We start from the raw sequence: 16,125 nt of genomic DNA on the forward strand, positions 1-16,125 counted from the left end.
GGAAAAAACTTAGATTTTCTTTGATTAGGAAATCTTTCCTTTCTTAAATGAAGCCAAACCCAATCTCCTTCCTTGAAGATAAATTCCTTCCTCCCTTTGTTTCCTACCTCTTGGTGTTTCTTCACCCTTTTTGCAATTGTTTCCTTGACTTGTGCATGCAAGTCTTGGATCATTTTTGCTTTGACTTGGCCATCTTGGCAATTCCATGACTCATGGGTGGGGAGGGGAAGAAGATCTAGAGGGGTCAAGGGGTTGAACCCATAAACAATCTCAAAAGGAGAGTGAGAAGTAGTGGAATGCACCACCCTATTGTATGCAAACTCTATATGAGGAAGAAGTTCCTCCCATTCCCAAATGTTATGAACTATCATGCATCTTAACATTTGACTCAAAGTTCTATTAACCACCTCGATTTGGCCATCACTTTGGGGGTGACAAGTTGTAGAAAAGAGAAGTTTGGTTCCAAGTTTCTCCCATAATGTCCTCCAAAAGTGGCTTAAGAACTTTGTGTCCCTATTACTACTCACTAGGATAAGCAAGAAACAGTTATTTTTGGGCAAGCATTACCTTTTTGACCCCTTTTAGAGAGATCATGCTCTTCTTGGCTTCCTTGCCATGCCCTTGCGCCTTTTCTTCTTTTCTTTTCTTAATCATTTGCATTTGGTCCTCATTGACTTCTTTGGGGGAGAGAGGTAAGAGTGTAATCTTTTTTTCCTTGGAATTTAAAAGAAAATTTGTTGGTATGGCCATCATTAAAAGCTTTTCTATCAAATTGCCATGGCCTTCCAATTAAAATTTGAGTGGCTTCTATGGGCACTAAGTCACACAAAAACCTCATCCTTATAATTTCCAATGGAGAAGTTGATGAGGACTTGTTTGTCAAATTTTATCTCTCCTTCCTCACTAAGCCAAGATAGCTTATAAGGCTTGACATGAGGGATGGTTTTCAAGCCAAGCTTGTCCACAACCCTTGTTCTAGCCACATTGACACAACTCCCACTATCAATTATGAGGAAACAAAACTTGTTGTTGATTAGGCACCTTGAGTGAAAAATGTTTTCTCTTTGAGATTCTAAATCTTTTGGCACTTGTAATCAAAATCATGATTCAAAGTAAAAGTTAAAAGAAAAAGATTACTTTACATATCAACAAGATTTGTTAGTTAGGTTCTCTGATATATCGACCCCAAAACTTTGCACTTGCAGATAAATTCTTAAGTCACAAGATTAGGACAGTCAAAACTAAATCCATAATTTCCACAAAAACTTTCGAATAGGAAAAACAAGTAAACCAAGTACTAAAGATGCTAGTATTAGTTCCTACTTATACCACTCATTACAAAACCATATATCTAACATTCCCCTATGTCCAAACAATTAACAGCAACATTTGAATGAATTGAAAACCAACCAAATTAAATTGAACATTAAAGCAAACCAAAACATGGTATGACTTTAAACTCATTACAACCTAAGATTAACATTCATTCCACTGGAACATTGCGACCACTACAGAAATGCCTTTAAGATTCAATCCTATGCCAACACAAAATACATTTGAAACTAGAAAAACAATGAAATAAATTAAAATAACAAAACTTCTCTCACCCACTCCAAAGCAGAATCATAGCCCGCACAAAACATGAAGCATTAACAAAAGATTAATTACAATATGTTATTCTCATTCCAAACGTGCAGAAACATTTTATCATTCAACTACATGAACCCTCAACCAATGAATTCAAATTCACCACCCAAAATACTAGGGATTAATCATATCAACATCTTCATCCAAATTTAATAACAAGATAATCCCAATCAACTTTCAAAGGGCGAATTTAATTAAAACAGAGAAGGAAGGAGAGGAATCTAAACCTCCCGTACATTGGTACTGAGAACAGAAAGGAAACAATGACAATTATCCAACTAATCTCAAAGAAAATTTGTAATCCAAACATGTGCAAGAACCTAAGTGGTGGAAAGAGGGAAAACCTATCCAAATGATGGAGAATTCACAAGTGTGGCAATGACTCCAATGTATGCTTGCGGCGTGGCGCAGAGCGGCAATGGCAGAATCACTGGCGCGACACGACAAAGAGGGCAAAAAACGCTGCAAAGACAGCAAACAAAGCGGCAAACAACGTCGTTAGAAAAATGGTCCAAATGTCGTCGTTGGGAGAGGTTGGCGACGATAATGCTTGTGGGAGGCGACAACAACGCGTGAAGGAGGCGACGACATCACTAAATGACGACAACAAATGTTTGGATTGTTTGAGGATGAGAGCTGCTTGAGAAATAAGGGAGAAAGAGAAAAGAGGGAAAAATTAGGGATTCATAGATACTATGATAAGTCTTCCAAAATATGACATAATATATTTTCAACATAATTTTAATTTTTCTACCGTGCTCACTTACTATGATAGGTTTACTACACATGTCATAATAAGTTTTCTCCTTTCACTTATTATGATAGGTATGCTTTTACCCATCATAATAACTATTACTTTTATTGCTAAAATGCCACCGGTCAACTTATGATGACAGATGGCTTATACCTGTCATAATAAGTCGTCATAGATTCCTCTTTTTCCACTAGTCAATCCTTAAACTGAAAACTATAAAAAGAAAAAATGTCTCAAAGAAGGTAACCAAGCTAGCTAGTTTATATACTTTAATCAAATTATGTGAGAAATATATTATTTTGTAGTTGATGTACTTGCACCTGCACGTAAACATTAGAGTACCGTGAGAAATGTATAACCATGTGTATGTTTAATTCAATTTATTTTGTACACTTAAATGTATACAAAACTATGTAATTATAATTAATAGATTTAATTAGTCGGATGGTACCCATTTTTGTTCAAATGTGTCAGTTTGGTGTCCGCTTTTAAAAAGATGTCAATCGAGTCCCAACTTTTGAAAAAGTGTTTTAGTTAGGTATTTTTCATAAAAAAATTATTAACGCCATTAACTTTATTCATTACTTTTATCACTAATTTTAATATAAATATCAATACTTAATTTTGTAAGTCATTTTAAATATCAATACCATTAATAGCGATAATAATTTTTTTTGAAAGAGACCTAATTCAGACATCTTTTCAAAAGTTGGGACTTAATTGATACCTTTTTAAAAGCGGATACCAAACTGATATATCACAATAAAAATTGGTATTATCCCAATAATTAAACTGAACTAATACCATCTTTATGAGTTGGTAGATTTCTCTACCTAAATGATATCACGCATCCCAACAGATAGATCCTTGTAGAATTGCAAATAGTAAAAGTTCATTCCACTCAAGCTAGTGAATAAGAAAAATAAATTTTGTTATTGTAAGAAAAATATAATGGGATGGGACAAAAAAAAGGTATCCTTGAAAATTGGGGTTTATAAAAGGTTAAAATACCTTTTTGGTCCCAACTTTGGTCAAGTTTTGTCAAATCAGTCCTAATTTTGTTTTTGTCCTCAAATAGGTCCTAATTTTTGTCAATTTTGTTCAATTTGGTCCTTTTTTTGCTAATACCATTTAAATCATTAATGGCCATGAACAATGACTATCACATATCACTTCGTGGTTTTTTGATTTAATTTTTGTATTTAATTTTTTAGAATTTTTCTAAATGTCCAGGTGTCAACTCAACAACGTGTTACATGTTAGAGTCAATGTTTTATATTCAATTTGGTACCTATATTCATTAGTTTTGTTCAATTTAGTCCCAATTTTTGTTAACGTGAGCCAATTTTGTCCCTCTCCAAATTGAAACCAAATTTAATTTTTATATTAAAATTCACATTTTTATTAAATATTTTTATATAATATATTAAAATTCACATCATTATAACTTTGATATAAAAATTAAATTTGGTCTGATCTTCGCTAAGGACAAAATTGATCAATTTTATACAAAACTAGGACTAAATTGAACAAAAATAACAAATATAGGGTCCAAATTGAATATAAAATATTGACTTTGACATTGACACGTTGTTGGATTGACACGTGTACATTTAATTTTTTTTTAAAAAAAAATTTAAAAATTAAAAAAATTAAAAAAATTAAAAAATTAAAAAAAATTTAAAATTTTTTAAAAGAACCACGAGTGACACGTGACAATCATTGTTCATGGCTATTAATGATTTAAATAGTGTTAGCAAAAAAGGATTAAATTGAACAAAATTGACAAAAATTGGGACCTATTTGAGTACAAAAATAAAATTAGGACTTATTTGACAAAAGTTGACGAAAATTGGGACCAAAATGGTATTTTAACCATTTGTAAAACAATATGTTTTGAAAATAGCATATCATATGTAAGACACAAGTGCTTACATTATAACTTAACGAAAAATATTCTTAAAGCTTTTGTTGTGTTGTGGAGAATATTTTTGTCTTTTGCAAACCAAGATGACCCAACAAGCACAAGTTAGCATCAATATCTCTTAAGATACAAGCTAAATTTATTTTTGTTTCAGCAATCATTTTGACACATATACTATGACATAGTGTTGAGGAATTTTGTCTATTATGATGTTTCTCGAAGATGAGATTAACATTTAATGTTGTTGATAATTACATTTTCAATCACATTTAAAAGGTCTAATCTCAGCTTTCTTGGATTATATTTAAGACTAAATTCATTGTTTTAATTGGAATTTGTCCAATTATGATTAACCCATCATCAACTAAAATCATTAATAAAATCAATTTTTAAGCCTTGATAAATGCTAGACGGTCTAATCAGACGAGCTTCATTAGACGGTCCAATCAGACGAGCTTCATCAAACAATCTAATCGGACGAGCTTCATCAAACGGTCTAGTTAGTTAAACCTCATTAGACTATCTATTTTATTGGATTTCATTAAACAATTTCATTGATTAACTATATTCTGAATCTTGATAATAAGTGACTTTTACGTTCAAAAGCATACATGCTCTTTGTAACATGTGTTTAATGCAACTAAGGAATACATAAAGTCACTTAGCATCTAGCTAGACGAATCTCACCCAATGGTCTAGTTCATTAAGTTTTGATAGATGATCTAGTTGACCTTTAGACATGCCAATAATTTATTTGATTTTTTTGTTTTGAATTAAATGATTTTATTCAAGAGGTGCTCACAATCCAAATGCAGGAACAACCAATCATTCTCAACTATGATTTGTAGTAGTATTTACTGTATTGGATGATTTGTTTCCTTAATCATAAAAGAGGCAAAAATATTTTAAAGACTATATCATAACTTTTCATAAAAGCTTATAATGCCAAAAAGATGAAAATATGTGCATAATAATGGAAATTATGCAAAATTAATTGTTAATTGATTTAGAACTGTAAATATTTCATTCCAAGGACTACATAAAGAGTTGAGGGCACAAGAGAAAGAAGACAATCCATAACACACTCTAGATTAGATCCTACATTTTCTATTTCTTTATAATTCTTTTTATTATCTTCTACATGAAAGGCTAAACCTTTTTGGGTTTATTCTCTTGTGAGTTCATAGTGAATTTTGAGGTTCTGAGCAAATCAAGTTCATTCGTGTAATTCTTTAATAGAGTGTGCTTGTATTGTTAGTTCTTTTTGAATTCTAATTTTTGCTATTGAAATTGTTTTTTTGAATGCCTACTTTTATTGGAATTTTTGTTAGTTTTCTTAATTTTAACAATCTTTTGTTTGCTTACTTCAAGAGGTAAAAAAATATAAATCCCAAATATAGATGCTTGGAGACGTAAAATGTAAGACCCGAAAAAATTAGATAATTAAATAAACAATTATTTAATATAATTGCGTGTAAGAAAATCTTTATGACATTTAATGCAGGGAGTATAACAAGGAACGATACTAGCTCAAGTGGTTGAGAGTATTTGGTTATGTGAGAGGACTTGGGTTTGGGTCTTGTGGATGTCATTGGTGTGCTTATTTAATTGTTTTATTATTTTAATAATATGCTTGACCATGGTGCATAATATTATAATCCTAGATGTGTAGGAATTATGACAAAACATGAATTGGTTGATTTGGTTGTGCATTTGCTTTGACAATTGTGTGGTTGTGTTCGAACCTTGACTTAGGCAAAATAGGTTTTTTTTGCCATGAATGAGAAGGGTTAAAAAACCCTAGCCGTCACAGAGAGCAGCTGGAAGGACTGAGAAAACTACCACTTAATGGAAATTAATGGCCAATAAAGTCCCTTTAAGCCACATTTTTGTTTTATTTTTAATTTAATTAAATTAATAGCTAAAAAGTGGGAAAGGAAGGGTTAGTGGAGAAGGAGAGAGATCAATTTTCTTGTGGCAACAATAGGGTATTGAAATAACAATAAGTTAGTGACAAGGAGAGAGAAGACAAGCTAGAAAGGAACGTTGGAAAACAATAGCTAGAGCACTTGTGGACTAGGAACGTACTCTAAGTGTGCAAGTTGAGCAAGGAAACCTAGGTAAGGGAAGTTGCGTTTAATTTTTTTATTCGTGTATGACGTGTTGTGCTTTACCATGACCTAAATGCATGAAAACACCTATCTTTCATGTTGTTTTATGTATTTTCTAGGTTTCTGCCCAGAAACCGCTTGACGATGATGAAGGTCAGCCAAGCGACTCATCCTGTTTGACCCAATTTTCTAGGTATTGCTATGAACCGCCCGACGACGAGGTGGATCCACCAGGCGACGTGCAATGGATGATTCTATTTTATGCGGTTTTGTGGATTTTATGATAATTGTGGATTTTTGGTCATGTCTCCATGTCGTGTGCATGTGTGATGCTATATAATTTTTATAATTATGATGTTCTAGGGAATTGAATTGGGGTGCAAACATGAAGGATTTGTAACATCCCTACTGTAAATTACTTGATTAAAATAAATCAATATATAAATAAGAATAAATAAGTTCAAACGTTGCACTTTATTACTCCCACAATGCAGGAAAATTTAACACAGTAATAATAGCGCCATAAATTTAAAGAAAATTAAATAGTACTTTTATTACAATTTCCAAAATCTGCCAAAACAATGAAAACCCTAAGAATTCCCTTCCCTAGTATAGCCTTCTATCCGTCTCAGGTGTTAGCAGCATCACCTGTATCATCAACTGCTCCCGTGTAAAGAAATACACGATCATCGCCAAGCACAAACAGAAAGGGTGAGCTCAACAAAATATAAGAAACATATAAGTTAAATAATACAAATACACCCAATTATATTCTCATAGTTAGACCCTAATCACATCCTTAATACCCCCAAGGCTTTTAAACCCCCAATTTACAACAAAGTTTAGCCATGGACTCAGGATTCATGATGCTCACACGAACCTGCCCGCTCGTGGTCCTGCCTCTACGAACCTCTTCGCTCGTAGTCCTACTCTACGGACCTGCCCGCCCATAGTCCAACACATGTGATCCACCAGCTACGTACCTCCCCGCACGCAACATCTCTTAACCGTGAGCACGGAACATACGAACCTACCTCGCTCGTATCCCCACAGGAGAGTAATTGAGTATGAACCTCCCCGCTCATACCATCACATGTCAACCACATTCCATGAACCTACCCGCTCATGGAACAACATCTCCTGATCCATGTTCGCGCCAATGCGCACAATAATACACACAAAAATGCACTAAAGTTGCTTGGGCTAGAAGCCTTAGCTTAAGCGACCAGGCCTGTCTCACTTAGGCTAAGCTTCCTCGCCTGAGCGAGTGTGCTACAACATCTCACTTGCGAAGTCTCGCTTAGGGGAGCCTATCTCGCTTGGGTGAGCTCTTCCTTCGCCTAGAACATCACTCCTGCCTAGGCGACGAGTTAAACATCACACAAAACAATCACGAGTTCTCGCTTAAGTGAGAACCTCTCGCCTGGGCGAGATGCCCCAAACTCGAGTCTCACAACCCTCGATTTCTCGCTTAAGCGAGATACCCTCTCATGAGCAAGCTAACAAGTCTCCCAAAACCCTGGGCCTCCGCCTGAGCGAGTGGCTCGAGCAAAATCAGGGTTACCACTCTACAATTCTCGCCTGAGCGAGCCTGACTCGCCTGAGCGAAATTAGTAGATAGGTTCTCTGTTTACGCACACCCAAACACATAAACAAGACCCAAAATCACATTCAACATTACCTAAACAATTCATCACATAAAACCAGCATTAGGAACCTGATTCAGACTCCAACTTGACCATAAAATTCGAATTTTAACCATAATCACACATACAATATTGCAAACCTCATTATTTGCATATATTCACATAAAGGATTACCTATACACATCAAAACCATAAGAAACCCAATTTCACATTATATTGGCTACGAAAATCTCATGTCCATCATACAATTTATTCATGCCCAACACAGAATGCATAAGATTGTCACTTTCTCCCAACTCCCTTGGCTGCCCATTGTCTCTAGGGCTTTCCCACACTTTCACATTCAGACCATAAGTATTTTAGCAAAAATAAAAAGATTAATTTGTTCTCAGCAAGGGTTGAACCCACAACCCATCAATTACCAAGTCAAATGCACAACCAATTCAACCAATTCACATTTGTGATAATTCCTATAATTTTAGGATTATATTATCATGTCTAGCATTCAAATATATTAACAAAATAATGCATAAATTAAAATAAAACACAATTGGCATACTTAGGACTTGAACCTAAGTCCTATCACACAATCAAGTACTCTCAACCATTTGAGCTAGTATTATTCCACATCACAACAACTAACATTAAATGCCATAAAGGCTTCCACTACCTGCATTTATTAAATAATTATTTATTTAATTATTCAATTTTCCTGGGTCTTACAGGATTCATGTTAGGGCTTGAGGGAATAATCTGGAATATGATGAACAAAGTTAAATTACAATAATTCTGCAATTGTATGATGTTATTGGATGTGTAGAAATGTGTAATTGTGAATTGGTGTGATTTTGGTGCATTTGGGCATTTGGACATGTTTTTGGGAAAAAACAGAATCCCTCGCAGGTGCAAAAAACCTGGGTTTTACCCAGGTACTAAAGCACTAACTGGCGGCACCCTGTTTGTTGCTAGGCGAGGGGCACCAAAAATCTATAGTTTTGTGGTTTCTGTCAAATTAGTTGTGAGGGAGGTTTCGTGGAATTAATTTAAATTATTCGTGTGGTACTGGAGTAAAATGGGAAAATTATAATGTGTGGGTCACAGTTGTAAGACCCGATAAATTTAAAAAATTAAATAAATAATTATTTAATAAATGCGAGTAATGGAAGTCTTTATGACATTAAATATTAGTCTTTATGATGTGGAAAAGTACTAGCTTAAGTGGTTGAGAGTACTTGATTGTTATGAGAGGACTTGGGTCAATTGTGTGTTAATTTAACTGCTTGGTATTTTAGTAATATATTTTATCTTGGTTCGTGATATTATGTTCCTAGAGGTGTAGGAATTATCACGAAATATGAGTTGATTGAATTGGTTATGCATTGCTTTGAAACTATGTGGTTGTGTTTGAACCTTGGTTGTCGAGAAATGGATTCCTTTTTGCCAAAATTCGTTTTGGCATGAATGTGGAAGGGTAAAGAAACCCTAGCTTCCAGAAGGGTAATCTAGTGGGTTGGGAAGGCAACCAATAATGGTCTTGGAATAACCATTAACACTAAACTTAATGGTATTTTCGGTTTTTGGGTAATTAAACCTAATTAAGGGAGTTTTGGAGAGTAAAAAAAGGGAGAATGTGAGGGAGCAAAGGAGGAACTGAATTGGCAGTGTAGAAAGGGAGCTCTGAAGGCTAATTAGAGAGAGAATCCAGGAGATAGAGCTCATTGGAGAGGATGCAAGGGTTGGAATAGTGGTGGTGCAAGAAGAGTTCTAATTATTTTAAATTGAGCAAGAATTATCCAGGTAAGGGGAGTTGCTTCTTGGTGTTTTATTCATGTATAAATTAATGTGCCTAACCATGCCTCATTGCATGAAATCTTACTCATTTTTATGTTGTTTTTCGTTAGTTTCTAGGCTTCTGCCCAGAAATCACTTGGCAAGTGATGAGTGTGTTGCCAGGCTATGCATCTTTTTTCCCACTTGACAACGATGAATTTATACTAGGCTACGTGACGCTATTCTGGATTGTTTTTTTGTGTTGTTTGGTGCATGAGTCATTGCGATTTCTGGAATTGGTTGTTGTGAATTATGTTTGATGATTAATGTTATAAATTGAATGGAATTGGGTTGTATGATCAATCTTTGGAGCAAGGGTGAGTGGGTGATCATTGGATTATGAGGGCTTGAAAGAGGTCAATTACGAACCTGATCCCAATGTCTAATTGTCATTTAATCGTAGCAATATTTTGTGCATTGTATTTTCCTAGATTTGATTGTGAATTTGGCCTAATCGTATGGTGAAACTGTGTTGAGGAAGATTAGGGATTTTTCGCACAGAGAAGGAAACTGGGGATTTTCCAGAACCTTTGGCTGCCAAGCGATAATTGGAATTTTTCCAGTTAGCATTCTGGCAATGCTAGAACCAGAAGTTGCGTTTATGGGTTAGTGAAATAAATTCAGGTTGACGAGAATATTGTACTTACACCTTAGTAATTTAGAACTCAATAATGAAAAGGATATGAGGGGATGTTATAGCATGAGTATGTAAGAGTTGGTGGGGTATGGTAATTGAAAACAGGATGAAGTATAATGGTAATTGAGATTGTATGTGCTGGAGAAATATAGTCTCCTTTAGGAATAAACTGTTAGGACAAGAATATTTACATTGTGGTGGGTTAAGGTATCAATCATGGTTGTGTAGCTTTAATTTAAGGATATTTGAGGGGACGGTTTGGTGCTACTGCAGTGTATATCAAAAGCAAGTGTCTGATTGATGAAGGATTAACTTGTTCTTTTTTAAGATTATTGAATATGGTGTGAGTTGATTAAGAAAGCTAAGCGAAATCCCCACTGGACATTAAGATAGCAAGCTATCTAGATGTGAAGGTTCCTTTCACAAAGCTCAAGAGAAGAAGATAATGGATTGATTCAAAATGAAAAGGAAATGGAAAGAACATAAACCATATAAAACCAAGAACAATTAAAGGAAGAAGAAAACATAAAATGGAAAGGAAAGAAATGGTAAAAATGTGAGAAGCACGCCACTACAAGGCTAGGCTAGAAGCCATGGCAACCTTGAAGATGAGTGGATGTGTGCCGCCACTTGCTATGCAAGATAAGGCTTACAAGTATTCACTCCCAAGGGAGAAAACTCTCACAAATGGTTGAGACACAAGAGTGTTTTTACTTCAAAATGTTCAACCCTTTTACATGTCTAGGAGCACCCCTTATATAGAAGAGTTTAAGGGCCTCTAAGCAAATAAAAGATACCTAAAGATGTCTCTACAAAAAGCTAACCCTAGCTTCTAGAAACTAGGTCAAATAAGATTACAAAAATGAGAGACAAAAGACCTAACTATGGTGTGTGCAAGGCTAATTTCGTTCTAGCACAAAAGGAGACAAAGAATGTGTCTCATATGTCTCCAAAAAGTGGCCAAAGTGTGCTAAAAACAAAGGAGACCAAAGGTACATAGGTACACTTGCTTCATGCCTTTTACTTTATGCTTTATGCCTTTGCTTTACTCTCTCCTCCACATCATTTATGCTCCCCAATCACCATGCGCCACCTAGCATTGCTTTCTTACTCCTAATTAACCTACAAAGCAAATAAACATAGATTAGCATGTTGGCTTAAGTCAAGTCAACTATAGTCAACAAGTCAAACCTAGTAAAAGGTCAACAAGTCAACTAAAATTGATTCAACTAAGTCAACTTAGGGAATCAAAAATAACAAACACAAATGAAAGGGATGGAGGATTAGTGAACTTCCTTTCTAAACATGCTTAGTCTTCTTAAGCATGTGCCTCCATCCTTGGTTGGGGTCAATCCTTCATCACTGATGATGAGATACTGGATAATGTATCATTTTCATAAGTTTGACTAAGTCATGGTGTAATGATATAGTGTTTGGTGAATCACATGTCTTGAATATATGAATTTGGGAATATGAGTTATAGGTAATTGAACCATATGGTGTGGCTGGGTATTCAAAATCAGGTTCTGATACGGGAGTGTGCGTTATTGCCTTTCGAAGTAATCTGGATTGAAGAATAATCTATTTTGGGTGCCAAAACCAACAAAACCGCGCTACTGGTATGGCGTCTGGCGGCATACGAGTGTCCGCCAGGCGATAGACTATCAGGGATAATCCGAGGAACATGTGCTGCCTAGCGGTGAGGTATGACCCGCTAGGCGATAGCCTTTGGACAGTGGGTCTAGATATAGCCTAGCGCTTGGCAGCGAGAGCTTTCTGCTAGGCGGTCTACGTAGGAATGTTGCCTGGCGGCGCTTAGGCAACGCCAAGCGATAGCGCTGCAACCAATGGTTTTTCTTGTTTGCATTTTTATGATGTGATGTGAAAGTTCGACTAGGAAATGTTGATTGTGTCATGAGCAAGTAGGTTCATGGCTGGTGGTGAACACGTGATAATATGAGCAGGGAGGTTCATATTTTGATGCTCTCGTGTTGGGGTACGAGCGGGGAAGTTCATATGTTCCGTTCTCACACTTGAGAGTTGCTGCGAGCGGGAAGGCTCGTAGCTGGAGGATCATGTGTGTTGGACTACGGGCGGGGTGTTGGCAAAAGCAAAATACAAGTCAAATGCTGAAGCAAGATTTTCATGATGATAAAAGAAGCCTAAATGCCATCTGGAAGTTAATATGAAGAACATGTATTTTTATGTTTAAAGCTATCTTGTAAATTGTACTTAGAATAGTTAGAATCAACAAGCAAGATCAAAATTCTAGTATTTCTCGAAAAACCAATGTGATAATCGATTATCACTTAGGATAATCGATTATCTTGAGTTGAGTCAAATTTTTCAGAAAAGCACTAGAATAATCGATTATCACCTCTGATAATCGATTATCTGCTCAAAATATTGTTTTCAGAAAATACATTGGAATAATCGATTATCCCTGTCAATTTGAACGTGACTATTCAATTTTTGACCTTATTTTTGGAACCCCTATTTAAGGAACATCAGAGTAACTTCGGACTTAACTTTTTTGAGAAGCTAGAGTGCTAGTGTTGTGACTGCAAAGAGAGTTCTCTTAGTGTTCTCAAAAGAAGCTTCGAAAAACCTAGTGTGGGTATAGCGATAACTTTTCCTGAGAGGTTTCTAGGAGATTGAGTGTTGCTATTGTTGCTAGGAAAGCTAAGGTCAATGTTCTCTGTGTGATTCAGAGAAAGGTGTTCATCTCTTGTGTGTTCAAGAGAGGTGTTTTCTTTCCTTATTCATTCTTTATCTGATTGTAATATGACATTTGTTAGTGATTTAGTTAATCTCTTTATTTGAAGAGATTAACAACTGGACGTATGATCTTTTGATCTGAACCAGTATAAATACTTGTATTCAATCTTCTTCTCTATCTCTTTATTTCATCTACAATTGCATTTAAAGGAATTAATATTTAATTTAATTGGTAAAATTTTGAAATTTTTTTTAAAGTATTAATTTTATTACTTAAAACCAATTCACCCCCTCTTGGTTTTTGTGCAAATGCCAAACATTTCGCTACGCGATACCAACACGGGGAGGTCCGTAGAGTTGGACTATGAGCGAGGAGGTTTGTAGAGGCAGGACCACGAGCAGGTAGGTTCGTGGAAGCATCCTATATCCTGGGTCCATGGTCAATTATTTGTGTGACTTAAAGGCGGGAAAACCTTGGGGCAATAAGGTCTTGGCCAAGAATTAACTAGACTAAAGTAACGAGGGTGAATATTTATTTATCAATTTATGTGATATTTGTTTATGAGCTCACCCTTTCTGTTTGTGTTTGGCGATGATCGTGTGACTTGTCACACAAGAGCAAATGATATTCCAGGTGATTCTGGTGATGCCTAGAGACGGAGATAAGGCTCGTAGGGAATTTGAATTACATTTATATATGATTTTAGCCCATTTATTTAAATTTGGAGAACTTGTAAACAGTTATAGTTTTTATGGATTTTGTTATTTTGGATTTTAAGCGCTTTGTATGAATTTTAAATTTTCCCGCATTCGGGAATAATTAATTATTACGTTTGAAATTTTTAAGTATTATTTATTTATTTATTTTATTTAAGTAATTTCCAGTAGGGACGTTACAACAGTACTAGATATGGTTGTGTAATTTGAATCGAAAAGAGTCGTGGATGAAGGGATTATGCATGTGTGGTCTATGCAAAAGTATGTTGTTTGGCATGGTTTCAAATTGCGAAGCATATATTAACATCTAGGATTGATGTATATTATGTGTGATAATATAGTATTGTGTTAAGTGCAATATTTAGATATGTAAATTGGTAAACTGGACTTATGCATAAACTATTTGAGGTATAATAGCCTATTTTGGGGTGCTAATCAACAGCTGGTACGCTACTTATATAGTGCTTGGCAGCATAGAGAAGGCCACCATGTGATAAGAGTATTAAAGAAGTCCCTATAGTTAGTGGCGCCTAACGGTGAGGAGTGACCCCTAGGCTGTTGGTATCGTGCAGTAGAATGTTTAGCGTTTGGACAAAAACCAAGAGGGGGGTGAATTGGTTTTAAGTAATAAAATTAATACTTTAAAATTTTTCCAAAATTTTATCGATTAAATTAAATATTAATTTCTTTAAACACAATAATAGATGAAATAAGAGATAGAGAAGAAGATTGAACACAAGTATTTATACTGGTTCAGATCATAAGATCCTACGTCCAGTTGTTAATCTCTTCAAATAAAGAGATTAACTAAATCACTAACAAATATCATATTACAATCAAAAAATAAAAAAGTAAGGAAAGAAAACACCTCTCTTGAACACACAAGAGATGAACACCTTTCTCTGAATCACACAGAGAACCTTGACCTTAGCTTTCCTAGCAACAACAACAACACTCAATCTCTTAGAGAACCTCTCAGGAAAAGTTATCACTCTACCCACACTAGGTTTTTCAAAGCTTCTTTTAAGAACACTTAAAGAACTCTCTTTACAGTCACGACACTAACACTCTAGCTTCTCAAAAAGGTAAGTTAGAAGTAACTCTGATGTTCCTTAAATAGGGGTTCCAAAAATTAGGTCAAAAACTCAACAGTTGCGCTCAACTGACCAGAATAATCGATAGTGATAATCGATTATTCCAGTGCATTTTCTAAAAACAAAGTTATGAGCAGATAATCGATTATCAGAGATGATAATCGATTATTCCAGTGTTATCCTGAAAAAATTGACTCAGCTCAGGATAATCGATTATCCTAAGTGATAATCAATATTCGTATTGATTTTTTGAGAAATTACAGATTTTTAATCTTTGCATGTTGATTCTAATTAATCTAATTACTATTTACAAGATAACTTTAAACATAAAAATACATGTTCTTCAAATTGACTTCCAGATGGCTTTTAGGCTTCTTTTATCATCATCAAAATTTTGCTTCAGCATTAGACTTGTATTTGCTTTTGCCAACACAAGCGATAGTCTTAAAACAATGGGTCTGGATTCTGCTTGGTGCTTGGCTGCAATAGGTTTTCGCTAGGCAATCTATGCTGGAATTTCGCTTGGCGACACTTAGGTAGCGCTAGGCGATAGCCTAGAGGGAAGTGTGCTCTTTTGCTTGCGTTTGGTGTGTTTGAGGTGTTGAACTTGAACTAGGAGATGCTTGATAGTGTCATGAGCAGGTAGGTTCATGATTGGTGATGAATGCGTGATTAATATGAGTGGGAAGGTTCATATTAATGAGCTCTCGTGTGAGGATACGAGCGAGGAGGTTTGTATGTTCTATACTCACACTTGAGGGTTGTTGCGAGTGAGGAGGTTCGTAGCCGGTTGGATCATGCGTGTTGAACTAAGGGCGGGAAGGTTCGTAGAGTTGGACTATGAGCGAAGATGTTTATAGAGGTTGGACCATGAGCAGGCAGGTTCGTGGAAGCATGACATATCCTGGGTCCATGGTCAAGTATTTGTATGGTGTGCTTAGGTTAGTAGTTTTATTTGCATAATGAGACGATGATCGGAAAACCTTGGGACAATAATGGTTCATGTTTAAGCATTAAATGAAATAAAGTAGCTATGGGTAGTCTCTA

The sequence above is a fragment of the Vigna unguiculata genome, chromosome 3, assembly GCF_004118075.2.
Source record: "Vigna unguiculata cultivar IT97K-499-35 chromosome 3, ASM411807v1, whole genome shotgun sequence".
In the NCBI taxonomy this organism is placed as follows: domain Eukaryota; kingdom Viridiplantae; phylum Streptophyta; class Magnoliopsida; order Fabales; family Fabaceae; genus Vigna; species Vigna unguiculata.